The sequence below is a fragment of the Schistocerca gregaria genome, chromosome 3, assembly GCF_023897955.1.
Source record: "Schistocerca gregaria isolate iqSchGreg1 chromosome 3, iqSchGreg1.2, whole genome shotgun sequence".
Lineage (NCBI taxonomy): Eukaryota > Metazoa > Arthropoda > Insecta > Orthoptera > Acrididae > Schistocerca > Schistocerca gregaria.
The window spans coordinates 166521703-166544871 of NC_064922.1; the positions used below are offsets into that span (position 1 = coordinate 166521703).

Here is a 23169-nt window from a genome sequence, read left to right on the forward strand (position 1 = left end):
GCCACGAACATTAAAGGGGGGGAAGAAAAAAGAACAGGAGCTACGAAAAAGCGTAGCGACTAGGAAACATTTGTTCCTGGGGCGCCGAGGAGAGAGGTTGGTCCTGGCGAGGTGTGCGACCTCGTTACTGGGACAGAGTGCTTGTAGCGAGAGCCTGAGGATCGTCTGGTGTTCCACGACAGCCGTCGAGGTGCCTACGGAAGCTTTTGGTGAGGTAGAATTTATGTTATCTCGCTGAGGCGAGAACTTTTGCAGCGATAAGCGTTAGGTCACTTTAGTGGTCGTACATTCGCAATGGCAGTTAGGGAAGTAAAGTAAATTGCTGATCACGTGTCGTTTTCGTTCTATGCTGAGGCTTCACGTTGCTAGAAGCGAGTGTAGTTCTAAATATAATTGCAATTTCCATAGCTGATGTCAGTATTCCGCGCTTGAATTAAAGACCGCGAATATATCACAGGACAGTGCCAGACAGAGCGATTACCAAATGTGAATAGGCAGAACTAAAATGTTGCTCGTACTGTGTAATCTTGTATAGAGTAAGGTGCAGAGGAGTAAAGAATTTAATACTACTGAGTGTATCATTTCATAGCTAGTACTTTCCTTTGTCATTTTATTATCTCCTTATTTGTGTATTTAATGTTTGCAACCCCGTGGTGGAGGCAGCGTTTGTAGTTCAGCACATCCGAACATTCTACCATATACTGAGGATATGGTTGGAGAGCGTAAAGTGTCAGGCCGACAAATTAGCGTTATAAAATCCGTTGTGCAAAATTTGTCACTTATACGTTCTGCTCGCAGGCTTCCCTATCACCAGAGAAGAGCAAAACAGAAGCGGTAGCTTACACAGAGAGAGGCTTCTCTTGTATATGGCATATTCGAATAAACGTGTCGACACTTCAGGTCGCCGCTTTGAGGCCTCTGACAATGTTAGAGGCGGCGTTTTACCCAATTGCCGGGCGACGCTCTTGTGGCTCACTAATGTTTGTCCAGTGCGCTTAGATGCAGAAATCGGGTGTTTGGAAGTAACTTCAGAGAACGCGAAGGAGCTGAACTTGACTAGCGCATCATCTGCCGCAGGAGAGGCGTTCAGGTTTCAGCATTGTCCCACCCTTTCGGCAGTCGACAGACACCTTCCCGAAAGAGCAGATCGCGCGCTGCGAGGCGTCCACCGTGAGGTGAGGTGGCGCCTGAGTATTTGCAACGCGACACCGCAGCACATGAGGCCCGCCTCCGAACTGGAGAGGCGGAGACAGGGTAACGGCGGCGGCAGCTGTACTGCAGACGTAGACGCCCTGCGCTCGGCAAGTTAATCTCTGTGTCGGGGGGCTTAGCGTAACACGAGTGGCAGCATTATGCTGAGTAGATTATCCCGACAGGCAACAGGCAGGAAGGCACCAAGGCGGCGGGCACGGCGTTTAATTAACAAGCGGCTCGGGTGAAGCGGGACGTGGGACGGGGATTGAGGGCGGGGGGGGGGGGGGGGGGTCCCCCGCTGCGACCCGCCCCCGGCGCCTGACGGCAAAACAATGCTGTCACTTGACAGCCCGAGTGACGCAATCGCGGCGATTGCCGGGGCGCTGCCACCGCCGGCGGGCTGACGTGTCCCCCACGCCCACCGCCTCCCGCGACAGGCCCCGCCCACTGTAGGCGGCGCACCTGCTACCGCCCGCGCTCTAGGGCTCGGATTATTCGACGCGCTACGTGGCAGGCATCCCCACGGCGCAGCAGTCCAGATAAGAATATGCGGTATTACATTTTAGCCACCTGTTGCGTTACTGCTTAAGTTCGTCATGTTTTGTTCAAATGTGTGTGAATCTTATGGGACTTAACTGCTAAGGTCATCAGTCCCTAAGATTACACACTACTTAAACTAAATTATCCTAAGGACAGACACACCCATGCCCAAAGGAGGACTCGAACCTCCGCCGGACCCAGCCGTCGTCATGTTTTCCCAAGAGCTTAATAATAATAAACACAACAGATACACATAAGAGAGATTGTAGTCATCATTAATATGTTCTCCTTCACTATTTACAACAGTCTGCCAACGCTGTAGCAACTTTATCGATTCCGCAAGTTTAGAAATCACGTGGTTTTGAGGCGAAGAACTCGTGGAGACGTCTTCGTAGCGCATTTTCTCCTCGGAAAGGAAGTTTCTTGAAAGATGTTCGCTAGAGAGTAGAAAATATGAAAACCTGAGAGCATTCAAGATCGGGGGAATAAAGTGTGCGCGGACTGATGTCCGATCTCAACTCCCGTGTAGTGTTTTTTGTCAGTCTAGCAGAACGCGGGCGGAGCTTGATTTCACGCAGTCTCCCTGGTCGTTGTTCCTGGATTGCGTCTGCAAAATGGCTCAGTTGTTGACAACAAATATAGCTGTGATAGTTACACCTGGGGAAAGCAGCTCGTAGTACAACACACCATCGCCGCACCACCAGACGCATATTGTCTTCTGTGGATTCGCGTGCTTGCGCAAGCACACTCGTACGCGTGTGGTTGTCAAGCAAGCGATTTTTTTTTAGGTTGAGGAGGTCTCACAAAAATGTTTTAATGCCTCTAACCACTATGGGACTCACCATCTGAGGTCATTAGTCCCCTAGACTTGTTGTTGTGGTCTTCAGTCCAGAGACTGGTTTGATGCAGCTCTCCATGCTACTCTATCCTCTGCAAGCTTCTTCATCTCCCAGTACGTACTGCAACCTACATCCTTCTGAATCTGCGTAGTGTATTCATCTCTTGGTCTCCCTCTACGATTTTTATCCTCCACTCTGCCCTCGAATACTAAACTGGTGATCCCTTGATGTCTCAGAATGTGCCCTACCAACCGATCCCTTCTTCTACATAAGTTGTGCTACAAGTTTCTCTTCTCTCCAATTCTATTCAATACCTCCTCATTAGTTATGTGATCTACCCATCTAATCTTCAGCATTCTTTTGTAGCAACATATTTCGAAAGCTTCTCTTCTTGTCTAAACTATTTATCGTCCACGTTTCACTTCCATACATGGCTACACTCGATACAAATACATTCGGAAACGTCTTCCTGGCACTTAAATCTATACTCGATGTTAACAAATTTCTCTTCTTCAGATACGCTTTCCTTGCCATTGCCAGTCTACATTTTATATCCTCTCTACTTCAACCATCATCAGTTATTTTGCTCCCGAAATAGCAGAACTCGTTTATTACTTTACCCCTAGAATTAGAACTACATAAACCTAACTAACCTAAGGACATCACACACATCCATGCCCGAGGCAGGATTCGAACCTGCGACCGTAGCAGCCGCGTGGTTCCGGACTGAAGCGCCTAGAACCGGTCGGCCACAGATGTCGGCGAGGCCTCACACACCAGGATCAGTATACTGCGCGAAAGTGCGATGCCAAAAAAAGCAAAATATTATTTCGCGATAATTAGACATATTCCAGAAAGTATTCGTGTAATACATGGTTTAATTATAAGGTTGTGTGGACACTGGAAAACTGTCAGAATGAAGTACTGGAGGGTCGTCGACTTGTTGATTCATCAGTGAAAAGAAGAATATAATAAAAGAAACATAAAAGGTATGGTTAGTACTCAATTAGTAGACGTTGCGTGCACTTACGCACTTCTGTCAAGTGTTTTTACAGTGTAGGTATTAAATATTATGTAATCAAACTACTCTCGTGAATATACTTCAACAGACAAATCCTGCCATCGGTCTTACTTGATGTATTGTTGTTCCTATGGCGCCGCTGTATCACTTGTTCGCAATATCCAGCAGAGCGGCTTGCTGGGTTGCCTACATAGCTGGCGCCGTGTGCGAGAGCGGCTTCTTGCGTCCGGCGGCGCTGATGAAATGTTGATTACGTTGCAGCAGCCCACAGGGCGACGCCTGCTCCGCAGCACTGCCATAACAGAGTTCTGTGCTCTGCCTTTGACGGTGCCGTACTTAACGATTCGCTACACCGTACCAGCCCAAAATGTCTTCCCGGAATGTACGATACGGTCAGCTGTGCCCTTACCGCAGTCGGGTGCATGGCTGCAGATGCGTCGTATTACTGGTTTTGTCCTCAGTATCAGATGTCGCGAGTAGTGAAAATACAGGCAGGCGTACTTATAGCCAACGTACTCGAGTATTACGCTTAGGTGAAATAATTTTCGGTGTCCATCTCAGACACTTCAAATAGCTGAGATGGATTAGTCGACTCGTTGAAGTTACCTCTACATTATGCTCCGCAGGTATATGGCAGAGGATATTTCTTACACCGCTATCATTACACTCTGTAACGGGACATCCTTCTGTAGCATTACTTTTCTTCAGCAGTAGATGTCGATACCAGTATTATTTTTCGAATTTTGGACGGGTCAGTATTATCTCAGCCGCTTTTCTGAAAACTTTCATATAATTTTAAACATAGTATGTTATATTTCGCCAACGGCATTGCCGCAGTGGTAACACAGGTTCCCGTCAGGTCACCGATGATAAGCGCTGTCGGGCTGGGCTAGCACTTGGATGGGTGACCATCCGGTCTGCCGAGCGTTGTTGGCAAGCGGGGAGCACTCAGGCCGTGTGGGGAAAAATTGAGGAGATACTTGATTGAGAAGTAGCGGCTCCGGTCTCGGAAACTGACACACGGCCGGGAGAGCGGTGTGCTGACCACACCCCTCTCCATATCCTCATCCAGTGACGCCTTTGGGCTGAGGATGACACGGCGGCCGGTAGGTATCGTTGGGCCTTCATGGCCTGTTCGGGAGGAGAAAAACAATTGGCAACCAATGCTGTAGATTCGCAATGGAGTCATGAGATGTTCAATTGACTCTTTTGTTAGAGTATGTTACGCGTCTCGGAATTACACCCATCTTTAGACATCACAAACTTCAACGCCTTCCTAACCAACCAGGCGTACAGCATTGACAACTCAAAGAAAGTGTCCAATAACCTACGACTATAACTGCGACACAAGCAGTCTTGAAGCAGGAGGAGGAATGTTATATTTCAAGCTAAAATTTCTGAAAAGGAACTGATCTATAAAATAGTTGGGTTCGATGTTGTAATCGGTAAGTTCTAGTTCTGAATGTACAGTTAAAATTATTTTCTGTAGAAACATTTGAAATTACAAATTATTGACAACTTAATATTTCTATTATTAATTACGCAATCCCGTACTGTTTCCTATGTTTGTTTCTGGACTCATTTATGAAATAATAATCGAAATTAATAATCTAACGAAAACTAGTAGAAATTAATTTATTAGCAAAAATTGTATACTCTTTGGAATATAGTTATTTCTGCAGACTTTGGGAGTCGTAAGCTTGTGTCTCATGTCGTCGGACGTGTTTTTGTACTTTCGTACGAACAGTGTAGTTTGGACTATGTTAATGTGAAAAATCAAAATACTATTTGATATATTAGAATGCGGGGAAATATATTTACGTAGAAAATACTGCAACAACAATCTTCACATTTATTTATTTCAAACCAAACTTGAGGACCTGACGTGTGATTTTCAGCTGCACGTATCAGACTCCTAGACAAGAAGAACAGGAGCTATCTCAACATGACTAGCTAAGAAAACTTAAAAATTTATTGTCATCTTCGCTTCTCTCAAATCTTCATAAAAGATTTTGCCTATTAATTACTTCGACCGGACATACTTTAATGTGGATTCAGGAAGTAGGGGGGGGGGGGGGGGAGATCAAAACTCCCATCTACCTCTTTTTCTATCCCATTAGTTCATAGTGTGTAAGAAGCAGAGGGGTGAAGGGTTCTCTTCTGGGAAGGGAGTGAGTAAACACAGTTTGCTACTGTTCCTCTCTCCTCACTCCTCCCTTCCCATCCCCCAGTATAGAAATAATACAACTCTCCATCACCACCAATTCTGTACGATTTTAATAATAATAATAATAATAATAATAACAGTAAAATATTTTGTATGCTATAACAATAATTTTGTAATAAGGTTAGTCGAAGATATGTATAAAATATTTTAATGTAATAATAATAATAATAATTATTTTTTACGTTAGCGAATAGTACATTGCCTGAGCATAATGTACAAGAAATTGCAGTTCAGAAAAATACTGAAGTATGCGTCCGAAGAATTAGAGAAGAAAATGTGTCGTGCAATTCGTTTAAAAGCCAACAAATTCTGACGATTTCGATATTGTCATACTTTACCCAATATGCTGTTTCTTTTACTCGTTTCCGCCTACATTCGGAAAACCAGTATTTTCTATCCTCAGTGAAAGGTATTCCTTGTTGACATGAGGTCAGACTGTGAATGGGCGCCTTTACCTAGTTTAATGTCAGAAAGATCTCTGTGAAATTTAGAAACTGATATATCTAAACGTATAAGTACTTCTTGTAGTTTATTTGGCACTGCACTTGGTGCGAAGAAGACAATAGGTTAGAGTCTGTATGACCTCCTGTTTGGTGCCCTGGGCTTCCTAACCGTGGGCTTTGTGATTCGCGACGTCAACGTCGTGTTTCCGACACAGATATATGTTTTAGCCGTGGTTTCTCAGAAACCGAAAAAGTGGGGAGACTCAGTTTACCGTTTGGGAACAACAGCATCCCTTCACATTTTATCCAGTCTAAGGTCTGTAGCCTACATAGGCAGGTTTGATTTTTTTGTGTACATTTTTTAGTTTAATTTTTAACCCTCTTTTCTTTCTACAATATTACTGCAGCGACTGATTAAACTTCTTAATTTTATGAATTTTTTTGTCTCTCAGTTTTTCGTAATAAAGCCAGAGTTTTGAAATATTTTCTTAAATGCTTTGAGTCGTAAATTCTTATAGTGCCTTTCAGCCTTTTTTCAAGATCTAATTGTCCTTTCCTTCTTTTTTGAAGAGGCAGGTCAGTGGAATCCTTTTTAATTACAGATGCAGGATTTAGCGCTTCCTGCTTTATCTTATTTATCTGAAAGTATACGTTCGGAGGTTTTAGGTTTATTTAGGAGTTTAGTTCCCCTATGCCAATCTTAAACAACATCCGTGCTTCTGTGCCGCTGGTTAAAAACATCCACATTGCAATTGGTATTGATTGACCATGTAGTCTGAGAATTCCGTAATCTTTCATCCATTGGGCATTCTCTCCGTTATTACCATCCACTATTCATCGGCACTGTTAGGTGGAAGACGTGCCACAGTACCACACATGCGGGAAAGCAATAAGACTTCTCGATCAGTGTGTTCCATCGTTCATCCCAGTTCTTGTATTTTCTTCCACATACACTGGTTGGAGTGAAAACTGCAACAGAAAAGACTGTTTTCATAGCTTTAATTGCAGTAATTTAAAACTTTAACACTGCAATTTTGGTGGCCACACAGGCATCATATCTTTTACTCCGGAATAAAGTCTTTCCTATGTTTTTGACTTCTGTGTGGGACGGAAGAAAATCAAACAGAAAATAGTTTCGTCTCTTCTTCTGTTTTTCCGATGTAATCGAGTGTGGTGTACAGTTATTTGAATTGTTTTGAACAACTGTGAAATGGTCCATTTTTTTTTAAACCTTTAGTTAATTTTCAAATGTCTTCACTCAGATGAATCTCCTTAGTAGGGCCAGAATTCTAGGTCGTCCCAATAGCTTCCTTTACACGTGAAGTCTTCGGGTTCTCTATAATGTGGTATAGGTACAGCCGCGTGGGGAGCCGCACGGTCTATGGAGTCTTGCCTCACGGTCTGTGGCGTCTTGCCGCGGTTCGCGCGGCTACACCCGTCGGAGGTTCGAGTACTCTCTCGGGCGTGGGTGTGTTGTTCTTAGTGTAAGTTAGTTTGAGTTAGATTAAGTAGTGTGTAAGCCTAGGGACCGACGACCACAGCTTTTTGGTCCCGTAGGAACTTACCACAAATTTCCAAATCTGTTACATTTCCGGCAGAATTTAAACCTTTTTTTTTTCGAATCTTGAAATTCCTCTTTTTGAAAATATGGGAAACAGGTACTGTCGTTCCTTCATAAACTCTTTTCCTTCAGTTACGCATTCGTTTCTGAATCCTCGCATCTCCTTCGTCAGGTGGGCGAGAATATTGCTCTTGAGCCGTGATTCTGCCATTTGCAGTTTTAAATGGCCTCGCCACTACATCTGTTCGGATTTCACGCAGAACCAGTTCGTATCGTCTCAGCTCCTCCCGAACATGCCGTGCAGGTACAACGGTGCCGACCGGCCGCCGTGTCATCTTCAGCCCATAGGCGTCACTGGATGTCGATATGATGGGGCACGTGGTCACCACACCGCTCTCCCGGCCGTATGCCAGTTTCCGAGACTGGAGCCGCTACTTCTCAATCAAGTAGCTCCTCAGTTTGTCTCACAATTGCTGAGTGCACCTCGCTTGCCAACAGCGCTCGGCAGACCGGATGGCCACCCATCCAAGTGCTAGCCCAGCCCGACAGCGCTTAACGTCGGTGATCTGCCGGGATTCGGTGTTACCCCTGCGGCAAGGCCGTTGACGAACCAGTTCGTATACTCATCACATTTTTTTTGTGCACCTGGTAGCGATAACCATCCTTGAGAAGAAACGACTTCCCTCTCGTTATTGTAACTATTTCCATTACACACAGCGTGTAGATCTCAAATAGCTTAGGCGTGGAAAACTACACGGACACGAAGGCTCTCGAGAGGGCAGTGCCTGACGGACGGTGACAACACATCCACTGTTGGTGAACGTCCGGCGTATGTGAGCAGTGGGCGAGGCTGTGATCGAAAATAACACGGTGCAAAACTGGTTCGCCGGAAGACCTACGCCACCTACAAAGGATACGGAAACGCCACGGTAGAGTTTCTCGCCGTGCTGTTTTCGCAATGTTTACGTGGAAGGGAGTAAAACAGGATGGAGGCAAATAGTATACTAGTAGGGGACGTCGATTCCACCAAAATTTTCCCAATAACAGTGGGTCAGAAATGTCAAGTTGCGCAGCCAGAGCCGCAGAACGATAGCCTATCTGCAAGGACCGCTCGTGTGTTTTATGTAAGTCTGCAGGCTTTCGTGGCCGTTGTCACTAAAGTTAAAATCTTCTGGGTTATTAGGCTGCATCATGTTTCTTCTGAAACGTTCGACGTTTCGACCCCTCTGCTGGGATCTTCCTCTGGATCTTTTGGTGTCCATTACTGCTAGAACACTGTCAGAGTGTCGCGTCCACTTATAAAGGAGGAATTTTCTGGCTGTCCGTTTCGAATCTAGCCACTGATGACGACCAACCAATAGCGGTACCAGGCATTTCAACCAATAACCCTTCTCCAGCATAAGTGTGAAACAGTGCCTTTCTATCCAGTGACTATGACCGACAATGGTATCCACAGGAGATGAGCTACCAACGCCCCTTCTTCTGTATTAGCCTATGACTGTGGCCCACCAATGGTAGCCACATGAATTTTAACCAATACTATCACTTCTCCAGCACGAACGCCAGAAGATTCCCCCTTTATAAGTGGACGCGACACTCGTCTCTGACAGTGTTATAGCAGTAGTGGACACCAAAATATCCTGAGGAAGATCCCAGCAGAGGGGTCGAAACGTCGAACATTTTAGAAGAAACATGACGCGGCCTAATAACCCAGAAGATTTTAACATCGCTCGTGTGTTTGCTTGTGTCTGTTGATGAGCTATGTAGCAATGATGGTGGCAGGAAATTGGAGCATTTGCTATAAAATGTGTTATTTGAGAAAAAAAGTGTTAAAAATTTAATTTCTGGTTTCTTTTTCACACTTCATACGAGGTTTGTCCAGAAAGTAATGTACCGCATTTTTTCTTCAACAGTTCTTTATTGAACATAATGAGATTTACACACACTAAAGGACCCGTTCTGCGGCCTTCCTCCAGCGCGAAACAAGGGCGTGTATGCCCTGTCGTGTGGCGGAGCCACTGCTTCACTGTGTGAATCACCTACTCATGGTCCTCAAAATGTTTTCCACGAGTGGCATCCTTTAGTGGCCCAAACAAGCGGAAGTCCGAGGGGGCTATGTCAGGTGTGACAGGCGTGGATGGTCTCCCCGCCCGCTGAAAATAGTGGAGCTCCGCCGAAACGCCTTCTCATCACCTCACCCTCCGTGTTCAGCGACTAACTTTACATCTGTCGGCAGCAGATGCTCCATAGACTTTGCACAAGCGTTTGTGAATATTCCGCACAGTTTCTTTCTCTGCAGTGAGAAATTCAATGACGGCACGTTGCTCGTAACGTACATCACCTGCGCACGCCATTTTGAAACTGTCCTGAAGCTACGATATCTGTCGGAAGTGCCGGAAACTTGGCGCTCTCTCTCAGGAGACTCCAGATAATACATACGTAACATTTCGCACTCGTAGCATTGTTTTAGGCTGAGAAAAAAAAATGCGGTGCATTACTTTCTGGACAACCCTCGTAATTGCTTATCTACTGTACTTGTCAGAATAAAAGTTAATTCACCCATTCTGTATGTTAGCAAACATTAAAATGCTTGACCTTTTTGATTTAATTTTTAATAGCATGCGCCTTGGAGTTCTACAGTTTGGCCATCTTACTGCACTGCTATTTCTGCAGTATAGTTTATTATCTTAACGAATTAATGACATCATGGAACGTCTAGATAGTTGATTTAATAGTCAAGGTTTGCAGAGCAAAACAGAAAATTGAAGTCTAACCGAACTAGCCGTGGCCAGGAATTTAAAGTTTGCCTTACTTTGGCTGTTGAGCTGAAACTATTACACCGAACTAAGTTAATTAATAATTCCGTTCCCTGGCGTAACGCGTGTTAGTGGGGGCAAGTTAGATTAAATGGACACGCTTCGCTGATTGGTTGTCATTTCATTGGCATAACTTCACAACGGCTCTTTGCCAAATTTTGGTCGTTTCGACGTGCCCTAATCGGCATTGCCCTTATTATAAGATTGTCTCTCCACCTTGTTCGTTGCCCGATTCTTGTTGGAACGTATGCTGTCGGAATTTTAACATTAAACCTTTCCGTGATGCACAACGCCTCTCATGTAGTGTCCGAACATCTTCGTAACTCCCGTGAGCATACTGAACAAATCCGTGTGTAAACAAGCTGCTGCCTTGTACCTTCTTTATCTCCTCTGTTACCCCGCGGTAGGCTCACACTGGTAACCGGTACTCAATAATACGTTGAACGACTGTTTTGCAAGCCGCCTCTTTCCTTAGGATTCTTTTCAGTAAACCTCGGACGGCCATCAGCTTTTCTTACATTTAGTTTTTGTGGTCGTTCCACTTCCCGTCGGTTGGGACGGGAACTACTAAATATTTTACGGTTTTACTGCTTCCAGTGATTGATCGGCAGTAGCGTAACCGGCCAGTACTCTGCCTTTCCGCTCGTTTATGGGCAGCTCCCGGTCCTGGCACAAATCGTGCGTCCGCTGCAGGCGCTCCTGTATTTCTGTAGTCTTCTGGCGGTGAAAGTTTACTGGATCCGACAGTATCATCTTCGCGCAGTCTTATGAATCATCCAACGACACCCATAATATCAACTATTTATATCACGCAAATTTACGGCACTCCTAGCACTATTTTTGGGGTACTCCCTAATTTACTTTTATAACCGATCAGATTGCTCTTAAAGAACGTGTTTAGTTCTCAGCTCGATTGAACAGAACTACTTCCCCGACCCTAGCTTCTTGAATGTAAACTAGTTGTTGAAGTCTCTCCTCTCTTTAGTCCACACGCTATTTGGTATTTCACTGGAAACTGAAACTTTGAGCTGGCATGATTTGGAGAACTGTTTTCATTTCTAGAGAAGTTAATTTCCTATTGCCTCTGGAGCTTTCCCTTGCCTATAATGATGCTCCGCCAACGGATTGTAATTTGTACGAAGTACTATACGAAAACATATATTATTTCCAAAAGGTGGATGTCATGGCTTGCAATGGAGTGTATATTACGATAATTACACACTGAAGAGCCAAAGAAACTGGTATACATGCCTAATATCGTGTCGGACTCCAGCGAGCACGAAGAAGTGCCGCAACACGACGTTGCATGGACTCGATTAATGTTTGAGGTAGTGCTGGAGGGAATTGACACCATGAATCGTGCAATGCTGTCCATAAATCCGGAAGAGTGCGAGGTGGTGGAGATCTATTCTGAACAGCACTTTGCAAGGCATGCCGAATATTCTCAATAATGTTCATGTCTGGGGAGTTTGGTAGCCAGCGGAATGTTTAATCTCAGAAGAGTTTACCTGGAGCCACTCTGTAGCAATTATACACGTGTGGGATGGCGCGTTGTGCTGCTGGAATTGCCCAAGTCCGTCGGAATGCACAGTAGACATGAATGGATGCAGGTGATCAGATAATGTTTACGTACGTGTCACCTGTCAGTGTCGTATCTAGTCGTATCAGCATACGCTCCACACCATTACAGACTTTCCACCAGCTTCAACAGTCTCTGCTGACATGCAGGGTCCATGGAGTCATGAGGTTGTCTTCATACCCTTACACGTCGATCTGCTCGATGCAGTTGGAAACGAGACTCGTCCGACGAGACAGCATGTTGCCAAACGTCGGTGTTGACGGCCCCAGGCGAGGCGTAAAGCTTTGTGTCGTGCAGTCATCAAGGTTACACGAGTGGGCATTCGGCTCTGAAAGCTCATATCGATGATGTTTCGTTGAATGGTTCGCACGTTAGCACTTGCTGATGGCCCAGCATTGAAGTCTGCAGAAATTTGCGGAAGGGGTGCACTTCTGTCACGTTGAACGATTCTCTGTAGTCGTCGTTGGTCCCGTTCTTGCAGAATCTTTTTTTCGGCAGTAGCTGTGACGGAGATTTGATGTTTTATCGGATTCTTGATATTCACAGTACACTCGTGAAATGGTCGTGCGGGGAAGTCCCCACTTCATTACTACCTCGGAGATTCTGTGTCCCATCGCTCGTGCGCCGACTGTAACATCACATTTCAACTCACTGAATTCTTGATAACGTGCCATTGTAACAGCAGTAATTGATTCAACAGCTGCGCTAGACACTTGTTGTCTTATATAGGAACTTCCGACCACAGCACCGTATTCTGCCTGTTTGCATATGTCTGTATTTAAATACGCATGCCTATACCAGTGTCTTTGGCGCTTCAGTGTATTCATTAATAGCCAGTCCATAGAACAGGTGTCACGCTTCATCTGTGTGGGGTACTAACTGATCTACAACAGAACTGCATAAAAAAACTCAGTATCAACATATATGTAGTACAGTATACCGAATATTTACGAATAATGCTAGAAAAGTCAGATTACTATAATTCCGTTAGACGAAGGCAACTGTTTCAGTAATCTACGATTGGGAAATATGAATCATTCAAAAGGAAATATGAGATGTGGCAGAGAATCAAAGATTGTACTACAAATTATGAACAGAATAGTCAGAGTGTGAAACAGGAACCCAGTCAACATGAACTGTAACATTTTAGAAACGAACCGGTGAAAACAATTTGAGAATGTGACTTTCTCTGCCTCGTGATGACTGGGTGTTGTGTGATGTCCTTAGGTTAGTTAGGTTTAAGGAGTTCTAGGGGACTGATGACCATAGATGTTAAGTCCCATAGTGCTCAGAGCCATTTGAGAATGTGACGTTCTGTCATCCGGTGCAGAAGAGGAATCTAGAGAGGGACAACGTTGATCATCAAAGTGTGAAGCTGGAAGGCAGCCACCGATGTCTGTATATATACTCCCCAACATAATATACAGTGCGTGATAGAGAGAGCTTGGAACCAGTATTAGCTACTTGCTGCTCTGTTCTAGTCGCCTGGTGAATAAAGGGAAAAATGAGTGTTTATGTGAATCTCTTTTCTCCTATTTTCTTTATGCGTACGCGAGACACACGATAGTGACGGGCAGAAATACTACAAAGATCTCAAAAGTTGCTCAACACTAAATTGCGAAAACTATGTCGCTTTTCTTCCATAAACTCCCATTTAAATTTCCGGGGTATCCCATCTGCACTTTTGCGTGAGCTATTCCGATGTGTAAGGAAAGTAACGAAATTACTTCTTATCAGCTCTTATACCTAATACTCGAAAACGGGTCGTATTGGCTCTTAAATGCAATTTCTTTTACCGATGCACTACACTTTCGCAGAACTCTTGCAACAAATCCCTTCTGCCCATTGCCTAGCGCTTGAGATATCGATAGAAAATGCAGTTTGCTGGGTACGGAACTGTACTTATGGCACACAGTTGCATGACGAAATATTCTACCTCCTCCAGTACTTAAGGAGTGCAGTACAGGACATACGCTGCCGTTTTTCACCTGATATCTGTTGTATAACACTGCTAGTTTCGCGATTGTAGAATTACTGCATGTTCTTCCTCTGTAATCGACACAGGATGTAGACGAAAATTGCTGAAAAGAACAGGATTTGTAAGTATTACAGGTAGCTTACACGGGGAAGAGTGTGGGAACCACGATTCGCTGACATTCGTTTGAAATTTTGTCCAAGAACATTGACGGGTGTCAAATTTACGTCCTTCGAACCCGTCAATAGCGGCCTCCTCGATTGCGTGCCTGTTCTGGCCTCCAGATAGCGTGCTACGCAACAGAGCACAGGCGATAACTCGTAATTTTTGGTCTCCGCTATTATAATTAAATCGTTTATTGGACTGCACATATTGGCAAACAGAGCATCACGCGAAATCACAACATTGCTCATTGGAAATAAATTGTCGTAATTTATTTCGTAATTACTTATGTCGCACGAAGTTTAGTTACGCAGCTAGATTGAAAACGATAAAACTGCACACTGTCCACATTACTTCCGAAATGTGTTTGGCGGACATACGACATGTTTCCGTGGCGCTCGGCTGGCGTGACTGAATGGGGTTGGACCGCATATTTCTTCAGGGCTCTCATAAGAATCACAAATAAATTTAAAGTCTTTCCGGTAGTTTGCAAATTACAGTGCCCAACGCGTGGGATCTGTGAGAAACGCTTCTGAGCTTTCAACAGGCCAGGCGTTACATAAATTCCACCGCATATAGCAACATATTTATGTACCACATTTCTTCTCAGTGGAATATGTTTGCAGGCGGGTTGAGTCAGTAGCGCAGAACAGAATTGTAGAACGAGATGCGGGGAAATCAGAAGGTATGTTCAATAAAATGCTCGTGTCCTCATACTTTAGAGGCACACTACGAAGCTGTAATTACGTCTACAGATTGGCGAACAATATAAAACTATGAACGGTACACGAATCACCCTGTTTGTCTTCATCTTCCAGCAGTTTACAGTCTTTAAAAAAGGATTATCTGCCTACCGTAGAGTACTTGGTGTGGGGGTGAGAAATTTTTAATTGATACTTCGTTTGTCCTCCTCTTTCGCCCGTATTTGAAGAAAAGTAAGCACGGTTTTAGTTTTCGATCTGTACCATTAAATCACGTATAATTCGACCGTTTGCTTCATCGCACCCATCGCTGGAAACATACCTCATTCGTTAGCCGGGAAGATCCGAAGATTAAATTCTGGTTGATTTTAAAGCTAAATTTGGAGTGCGATGAGGCATTGTACAGGTCATGGAAGACCACTGTTAGAAAATAAATAGACAACTTGTCTGTGGCCAAACCACGACCGTCCTGGTATGTTTGTTTCGTTCACAGGCAGTAATAATAAAGTTACAGATGTTTCTCACTTTTATGTATGGACCCCTCCAGCTCCGATTCTTTAAAGAATAGAACTGTCGCCTATAAGACAGCTACAAACGTCTCTACTTCAGAAATACGTTATGTGTTTAATATTTGCCGTTATACGTGTAAAACTTTTATGGTTGAAGACGCAAAAAGGTAATTATTCTGTAGGGCTGTAAGCGTGAAGAAATATAGAAAAGGTTTGAAATTATATGCAATATTTGTTGGAAGTCACGAAGTACTCTCGTGCTCAAAAACTGAATGAATATAATCAGGTTAATTTGCACGTCGTGTGTTGCGCTGCTTCTAGAGACAGTTTGTGACTTTAATAATTGACTTACTGCGTTAAACATTCAACGTAAAATTATCTCTCTTAATGAATAAATTATGACGGCTTCTTAAATTCTAAAATGTCATAATTAATTATGAAAAATACTGAACAACAAATTCTTGTTTCCCCTGGAAGCCGTTAGATATACAACATACAGCTGGAACTAGGTTGTCGTTTAATAATGTAGATTCCCAGTAGTTTGACTGTTTTACAAGCTGTTAATTGTCTGCTGGCCTGTTTGTTTTCGTACTGATTAGGTTTCCAACTACAATGCCAGATAAAAGTAGTATACCCTTTTAGACACTTCCACTTCACTCAAGATGTATTGTTGGGACAGTGCATATGGAATACATGAAATGAATACATTTACAGACAATAGCAAAAGCGGTTCAGAGGTATCAGTTATCGACCCACGCTGAAACACCGATATTAGTACGTGGTGTAGCCTTCCCAGGCGGCAGTCTAGGAGCTGACTCTGGCATACTGTCGATCGTACAGTGGGTGAATACTGTCCTGGGTTACGTTATGCCACGCCTTCTCGGCCTTTTCACGTGCTTCTATAATAGTTTATTGTGTCATGCGTTTATGAGACGTCTCTACGCTGATCTAAAATTCACTCACTGTACAGTACACACTATTCAGTGTTCTACTCAATTATCCATTGGCATTCAATGATCCTGTTCTGTCACCGTAAAGGAAAGTATGCTGTTCCATATTGGACTATACAGATCGTAGAATAAATACTTCGCACTCCTATTCACGCCAATATTGTTCACTCCTTAAGCCACTTTCGCAGACTTACTACGTGCTCGCCTTTTCTGCAGGCACCAAAAGCTGAACTCACTCTCTACCTCATGGGACATTCTCGCGTCTCCTGTGATCTTGGGTCCAGCAGATACTTCGTAGAGATACCAATATCTGTGCCTATAGGATATACAGAGGGTTAACATCAATGAAGACGAAAACTGCAGGGACGGATTCCTTACTGTAAATGGAGGAGAAAAGGTGCCACGAACATGTGTCCGGAGATAGACGGTGTGCGTGCAACGACAACAAACCGTCCGTGAACACAGTGGGCCGGCCTGGGTGGCCGTCGGTTCTAGGCGCTTCAGTCTGGAACCGCGTGACCGCTACGGTCGCAGGTTCGATTCCTGCCTTGGGCATGGATGTGTGTGATGTCCTTAGGTTAGTTAGGTTTAACTAGTTCTACGATCTAGGGGACTGATGACCTCAGAAGTTAAGTCCCATAGTGCTCAGAGCCATTAGAACCATTTTGTGAACACAGTGAAGAGCTGCATGGCATCCACTTCTTAACAGATGTTCAGAATTGTCTCCCTGGGACTGTAGGTCATGGGGATATTAGCGTTTGTCATGCAGGATACACAAAATCATAATTCGGCATACATTATATTGGTGGGCCCACTTACCTGGAGCTGCTTCTAGATTTCGTCTGAATATCCTGTAGAATCTAGTCCTCCAAATCCGGTGTACACACGGTCCCGCGCCTCCCTGCACGTTCGCCTTTCCGAAAGGACCCATGATCAGACACAAACGCCCAAAAAGGGCTTGAAACGTTGGTAGCCGTGCTGCCTCTCGACCGTATCCATTTGTTTAGTCGCACGTAAACACCATATCGGCATATTGTCGACGTGAATACGGGACTATTCTGCTGCGTACGGTACGCTGCGCCAATCACACAACCTGAAACACACAAGGAACACACGGCACGTGGTCAGAGGAAGTGCCATTTGTCAGCGCCACCCACCGTGGCAGTGATGCATTTCTGGACACCTGTTCATGGTGAAACGTCGTGGTATGAGAAAACTTAACCAAAACGTAAGGTAAGCAGAGCTCAAAGGCTGCAGGGAGTGAAAGCGTAGACCCAAATGATGTTACAGTTTCAATTTATTAAACATTAAAAACACTTGTTCACTGGTACTAAAATACATAGATCACAAAACACAATAAAAATTTTTAACTCCAGGCCTGAAGGGCCGTTGAACATTCACAACTGTAATGTCAGAATGACAATCTTAAGATTCAAGATAATCACGGTCTGAAGGACCCAACACTTTTGATTAATTATTGACCAATACAATAAGTTACTGAAAGGAATGACTTCAATCATTCGGCCAGAAAGGCCAGTCAAATATAACCACAAATGCTGTTTTGATAATGCTACACGCATGCAAAACCTACAGTTAATTTACTTCGTCCAAAGGAGCAGTAAATAGCAAATGACAAATTCATGTACCGAAGGTTTTTTTTTAATGAAACAAGCTAACAAGATAAAATTAATAAAACCAAAATGGGGTAGTGACGTCGCCACTCGGCCTGAAGGGCCTGAATGTCAGTAGTAATAAATATTTGAGAATGGTTGAAGTTAGTGAGTTAGCACTTGAAACCAGCCCGTGCTCCACACCACTAGGAAAAATTTACAGTCAGCTGTGCTAGGACTGCCTGCTTTAGCAATATGGCACAGACCAGCAGAACAACTAGAAACTTCACCAACGTGGCGAATCGTAAACATAGGACATGACAGCAACTCTCTATAACACATAAAATATAAATTACTAAACATTGAAACACATGGTTCAAAATATAACGCCTATCTAGGCAGGAACTGTTAATGACACCCACTGGCCTTCGTGAATCTTCGACTTAGTAAATGTGACGGCCAGTACTAGATAATAATAATACCACCCAACAAATTGTAAAATACAAGGTCGTTAATGCACTTTGGTCATAATAAAATTTCAGCCACCGATAATATTTTAGGTTCAGTTATTAAGAGACAGAGATTTAACACTCTTGTCTAGTGACAGTTACACTTGACAATATAATAATAGATCATTGAACCGGGATTTAGGGCACGCCTGAGCCTACTAAAATTGCAAAACACCATGACACACGACCTTAGGGCAAAACACACCCGACGACACGGCCAGAAATTCTCACCGTTAGTCCAGAAGGCAGACAAGCATTCGGCGACAGGTTGCAACCAGCACCAACGCGAGTTACGTCAATCGCCCCAGTTCCGCCATAGCATCGCGGACACGCCGCGTCAACAGTTGCCACGCCGAGCTTCCTTATCTCACAGCCCGTCCAGAACGACTGCCGCCGTCCCGAGTACACACGCTCGTAGCAATCACGTGCGTTCACAGGAAGTCATACCACCTTTCCCGCAACATTGAGCTGCCACACAACCGGAAACTAAACTCCCCGTCTCACTCCGGCAGCAGCACTCGATACTCTTGTCGTCAGCAGGTCTCTCCCCAGAACGCAGCGCCCTCCGAAATTTAAAAGCAAACGGACCAATCGCGGCAGAGCAAAGCCAAGGCTCCGGAAGACGACACACCACACCTAGGCAAAGATGAAGATGACACGGTTCACATGGGACCTTTTTTCCTCCATTTTCGTCATTGCACTCGTTCGGTTTTCTTAGTGTTCACGTGTATAGTGTTTAAATTTGTCACATTGATACTCTACACCGTAGCGACGGAAGTGCGAACCGTTGACTGACAGCAGATTGCCCATCTCTCCGCCGCGGGTAATCGTCGCTACACCGGCACAAAGCTGCGCCGCCGGAGATGGAATTTTCTCATCGGGCCGCTCCTTGCGGCTGACGGCTGCACATCGCACACTCTGTCACCTGCCACGGGGACGATAAATCAGCAGGCGCCGTCGCGCTGGCCCGGGAACAGAGTGGAATTTCCGGCCAGACCGCCGAACAAATTGGGCCGCGAGTTCCACCTGCCCGTCCTACACGCCGGGCTCGGGCGCCGTCTCTGATTGCCGGAACAGCGGATCACGTTGGCATTACATCATCGGTACTGTGTATCACATGTAAGAATATCCCGTATGAAATCATGGCGGTGAATCGAGGAAGTACAGTACGTACTGACGAAACTAAAATGAGCTCTAACATGGAAATTAAGCGTTTCCGGACACATGTCCACATAACATCTTTTCTTTATTTGTGTGTGAGAAATGTTTCCTGAAAGTTTGGCCGTACCTTTTTCTAACACCCTGTATAAGTCTGCAGGCTTTCGTGGCAGTTGTCGCTGGAATTAAAGTCTTGTGGGTTTGTAGACCGCGTCATATTTCTTCGACTGATGACCACAGCAGTTGAGTCTCATAGTGCTCAGAGCCATTTGAACCATATTTCTTCAAACAATCGACGTTTAGACCTCTCTGATGGGATCTTCTGCAGGATCTTGTGGTGCCCACTGTAGATTGAGCAGTGGACACCACAAGATCCTGAAGAAATCCCAGCAGAGGAGTCGAAACGTCGATTGTTTCAAGAAATATGACACGGCATAACAACCTGGAATTAAACTTAATCGAAAAGTTTGTGTTTCAATATTTTAATAACTAGGACAATATTTGCTACTGACATCTGTGGCAGCTGGTAATCAAACGTTCGCAATTATCTCGCAAAAATCGTGTTTGCGGATCCATGTTTACCGAAACTTTTTTTCCTTCCAATATCCTTTACATTCACGCGCGTCAGATTTCGGTATTAGTATTGATACATCCTGTATTTACTGATCACAACAATTATTGTGGTTTACGTGCAATTTTTCCCCTTTATTCCACCTCGCCAGCAATTATCCATTCATGTTGCAATGAAACTGCAGATATAATGTATGTGGAGAGATGCAGAAACTTACAAACTAGTTATATATGGCAGTCATAGCGGCGATTTAACAGAAGCGTTTACCATTTCGGCGGCTATCGCTATCTTCAGATCATTTCAGTTGACACTATAAGTCGTCAACGTTGTTGTCGTGTGTGGTTGCGTCAAATTTAAAATGTTTTAGTATAGAGACATCTAAACACGACAAGGAAGTTGGCGCGTTACACTCCAACTGAACTTTAAGGACCTGAAATGGGTGATAACGGCAGAAATGGTAATAGCTATTGTAAAGGAAGAAGTAAATCACACATCCCTGTTTCATTTGCGCGCCTCCATCTGACTCCATTTTGGAACAGTCCTCTGCTGGCACAAACTATCGCAGAACAAAGGGACCACCTGCAAATGGAAGCGGAAGGTTCAAGCATTAGCACTAAAACAACTACGTCTGTCACGGGCATCTAAAATCACCACGAAAAAAGGAGGAACGACTCTCGTAGATTGAAGGAGAAAAAAATTTGACGGTTCATGGGTTAATACACATGTAATCGACCCGTTATTGTGGTCATTCGGTTGGTAATTTTGTCAGATGTTAATAACCGTGAACCGTGGTAAAAATTGCTTACTGTGAAGCAGTCGCCCTCCGTTTCTGGCGGTGGCGCCGCTCTGGCAATCGCAGAATTGGTGTCACCCTCTGGTGGGAAAGGAGAAAGGTTGCCTGCTCACGTGCATTTAAGGGGCGCTATGAGCTCTGTAGAGGTGAGTCGGTCAGTCGAGGCTAGCCAGTTGGTCAGCCGGGTCAGTGTAGGGCAGTCAGTGTCTGTCTGTCGTCCGGAGTGCTAGTATGTGTTAGGCCGCCAGTCTGCTCGAGTTTGTTCAGGCAATGGTCATTGGCGATTGGATCGATCGGTTGGTCGGTTGCGCGCTGAGACACGTGATGACTTGTGCGCCTTGAGCGTCGGCGCATGTGAGGTCGCCACGTCAGTCCAGTGGGCCGCGCCGTATAGCGAGGGGTAGTGGCTTCGCGGCCGACACGAGAGCAACAGGAGTCAACCCACGACATCGGTCTGGCCGGCGCGAGCTGCGACTCCGTGAGACGGGAGATCGGCGCGCCTTCCTGCGTCCGTTGAAGCGGCTGGCAGCGGACGGCTCGGGAGAGCGTTTCGGGGGTGCTGCGCCAGGTCTTCGCCAGACATAGCAGTTTTTTAGAAGTTAAGTTGTTCGCTCTATATTGTTTCATGTACTTGTTAAATTCTGCTTGTTTCCTTGGTCAGTCTCTCGTCCCCAGCTTGCTCGTCTGTCTCTCGTCCGCATTTGTTTGGCAGATAGTGCCTGTCTGTCGGTCTGCCGTACGTTAATAGCTGCCTCTGTCATGTTTGTCGGATTCGGTGTTAACGAATTTATTGCTTAAGGTGTAAAGGCAGAATTCCTGAAATATGTTTTTATCATGCCTATCATCTTGAGAGGCGGTATATGTGTAATTTAGAGCATGTTTGTACATTTTATGTAAAACTGCATTTCATGGGTTTTTATTTTAATGGTCATTTTAGTGTATAAAGTTGCCACCCTTCCACCATAAGAGTTTTCTTTTAAAAACAAGTTGCACTTTCGGTGGCAAATAATTTTTTATGTTAGTGTTTTGTACCATTTCCATCCCTCTCACTGGGTTCATGGTTCATGTGTTTGTGTGAGTAGTTAAAATTTTTAGTTTAAAGTAACCTGGTGTGTTGCAGATTTGCACCAGTGTAGTCTTTCAGAGGTGGTTGTGAGCGGTCGTGACTACGGCCGTGTTAAAAGGCAGCGGCAAGCTTCTCAGCCCGAAAGCTCATACTATCAAAATACATATATAATAAAAAAATAAAATAAGGTATTTCTCCCTCTGAATAAATTGTAACTTGATATATGGAGGGTGCTTTCTGATTATAATTTTTAAATCTGTTTTTTTTTTTTTTTTTTAAAAAAAAGAAAGGGTTTTTACGAATAAAATTTCCACTTGTTGCAAGAAATTTGTTTTCTTTAGCTACTTTCCACTCTCACATAGTGTGATTAAATGTGTCAATGTTCTCGAGAAATCGATAGTAAATAAAGTAGATTCTTTAAGAAAAGATTTTGAAAGTGTTCAATCCGTGTTAGGAATTTAGTTGTATTGACGTAGAACGTGAAGATCTTTCTTTGTATCGATTTGATGTAATGCTTCACTTGTCCCGGAAAAGTCTACGATCTAGAAAACGACGTGTGGGTGTACTGCGATCCCGGAGAGCGTGTAGTGTGGGGAATCGCTTGAAAAGCGGTTATACCGCGCAGCAGTTAGGGGCTGGCGCCGGCAGGGAGGGATTAATATGCATGAGATGAAGCGGCGGCGTAGCTGCCGCCGAAGCCGACACCCGGCGGCTCGCATAGTTCTGCAGAGACGCGGCTGGCCGGCCAAGTTTATTCACTGGCCGTCCCAGGTGCCCAATCAATTGCCGCGGCCGCTCGCCCATTAGAAACACAAGCCGGGCCGCCATTAAGGGGGCGGACGGACTTCCTGGCGCGAACAAAACCCCGGCAGCGTTACTCACGGGCGCGCCGCGCCATCAGCATAACTCGCGCTAACTTGGTTATCATTTCATCATCGCCCGCAG

At 44.7% G+C, this 23169-nt stretch overlaps 1 protein-coding gene and 1 long non-coding RNA gene across 3 annotated transcripts in view; one reads left to right on the forward strand and one right to left on the reverse strand.

Annotated features, from left to right (window-relative positions):
• LOC126355778 (tyrosine-protein phosphatase Lar) overlaps nt 1-23169 on the forward strand; it is a 1814905-nt gene that overhangs the window by 244151 nt on the left and 1547585 nt on the right. The gene's annotated exons all lie outside the window — the stretch shown is intronic.
• Nucleotides 1-23169, reverse strand: part of LOC126355779 (uncharacterized) — a 297536-nt gene that overhangs the window by 236762 nt on the left and 37605 nt on the right. Inside the window, exon 2 of the long non-coding RNA XR_007565529.1 lies at nt 17337-17610. This is a non-coding gene — a long non-coding RNA (uncharacterized LOC126355779). The remainder of the gene's footprint in view (nt 1-17336; nt 17611-23169) is intronic.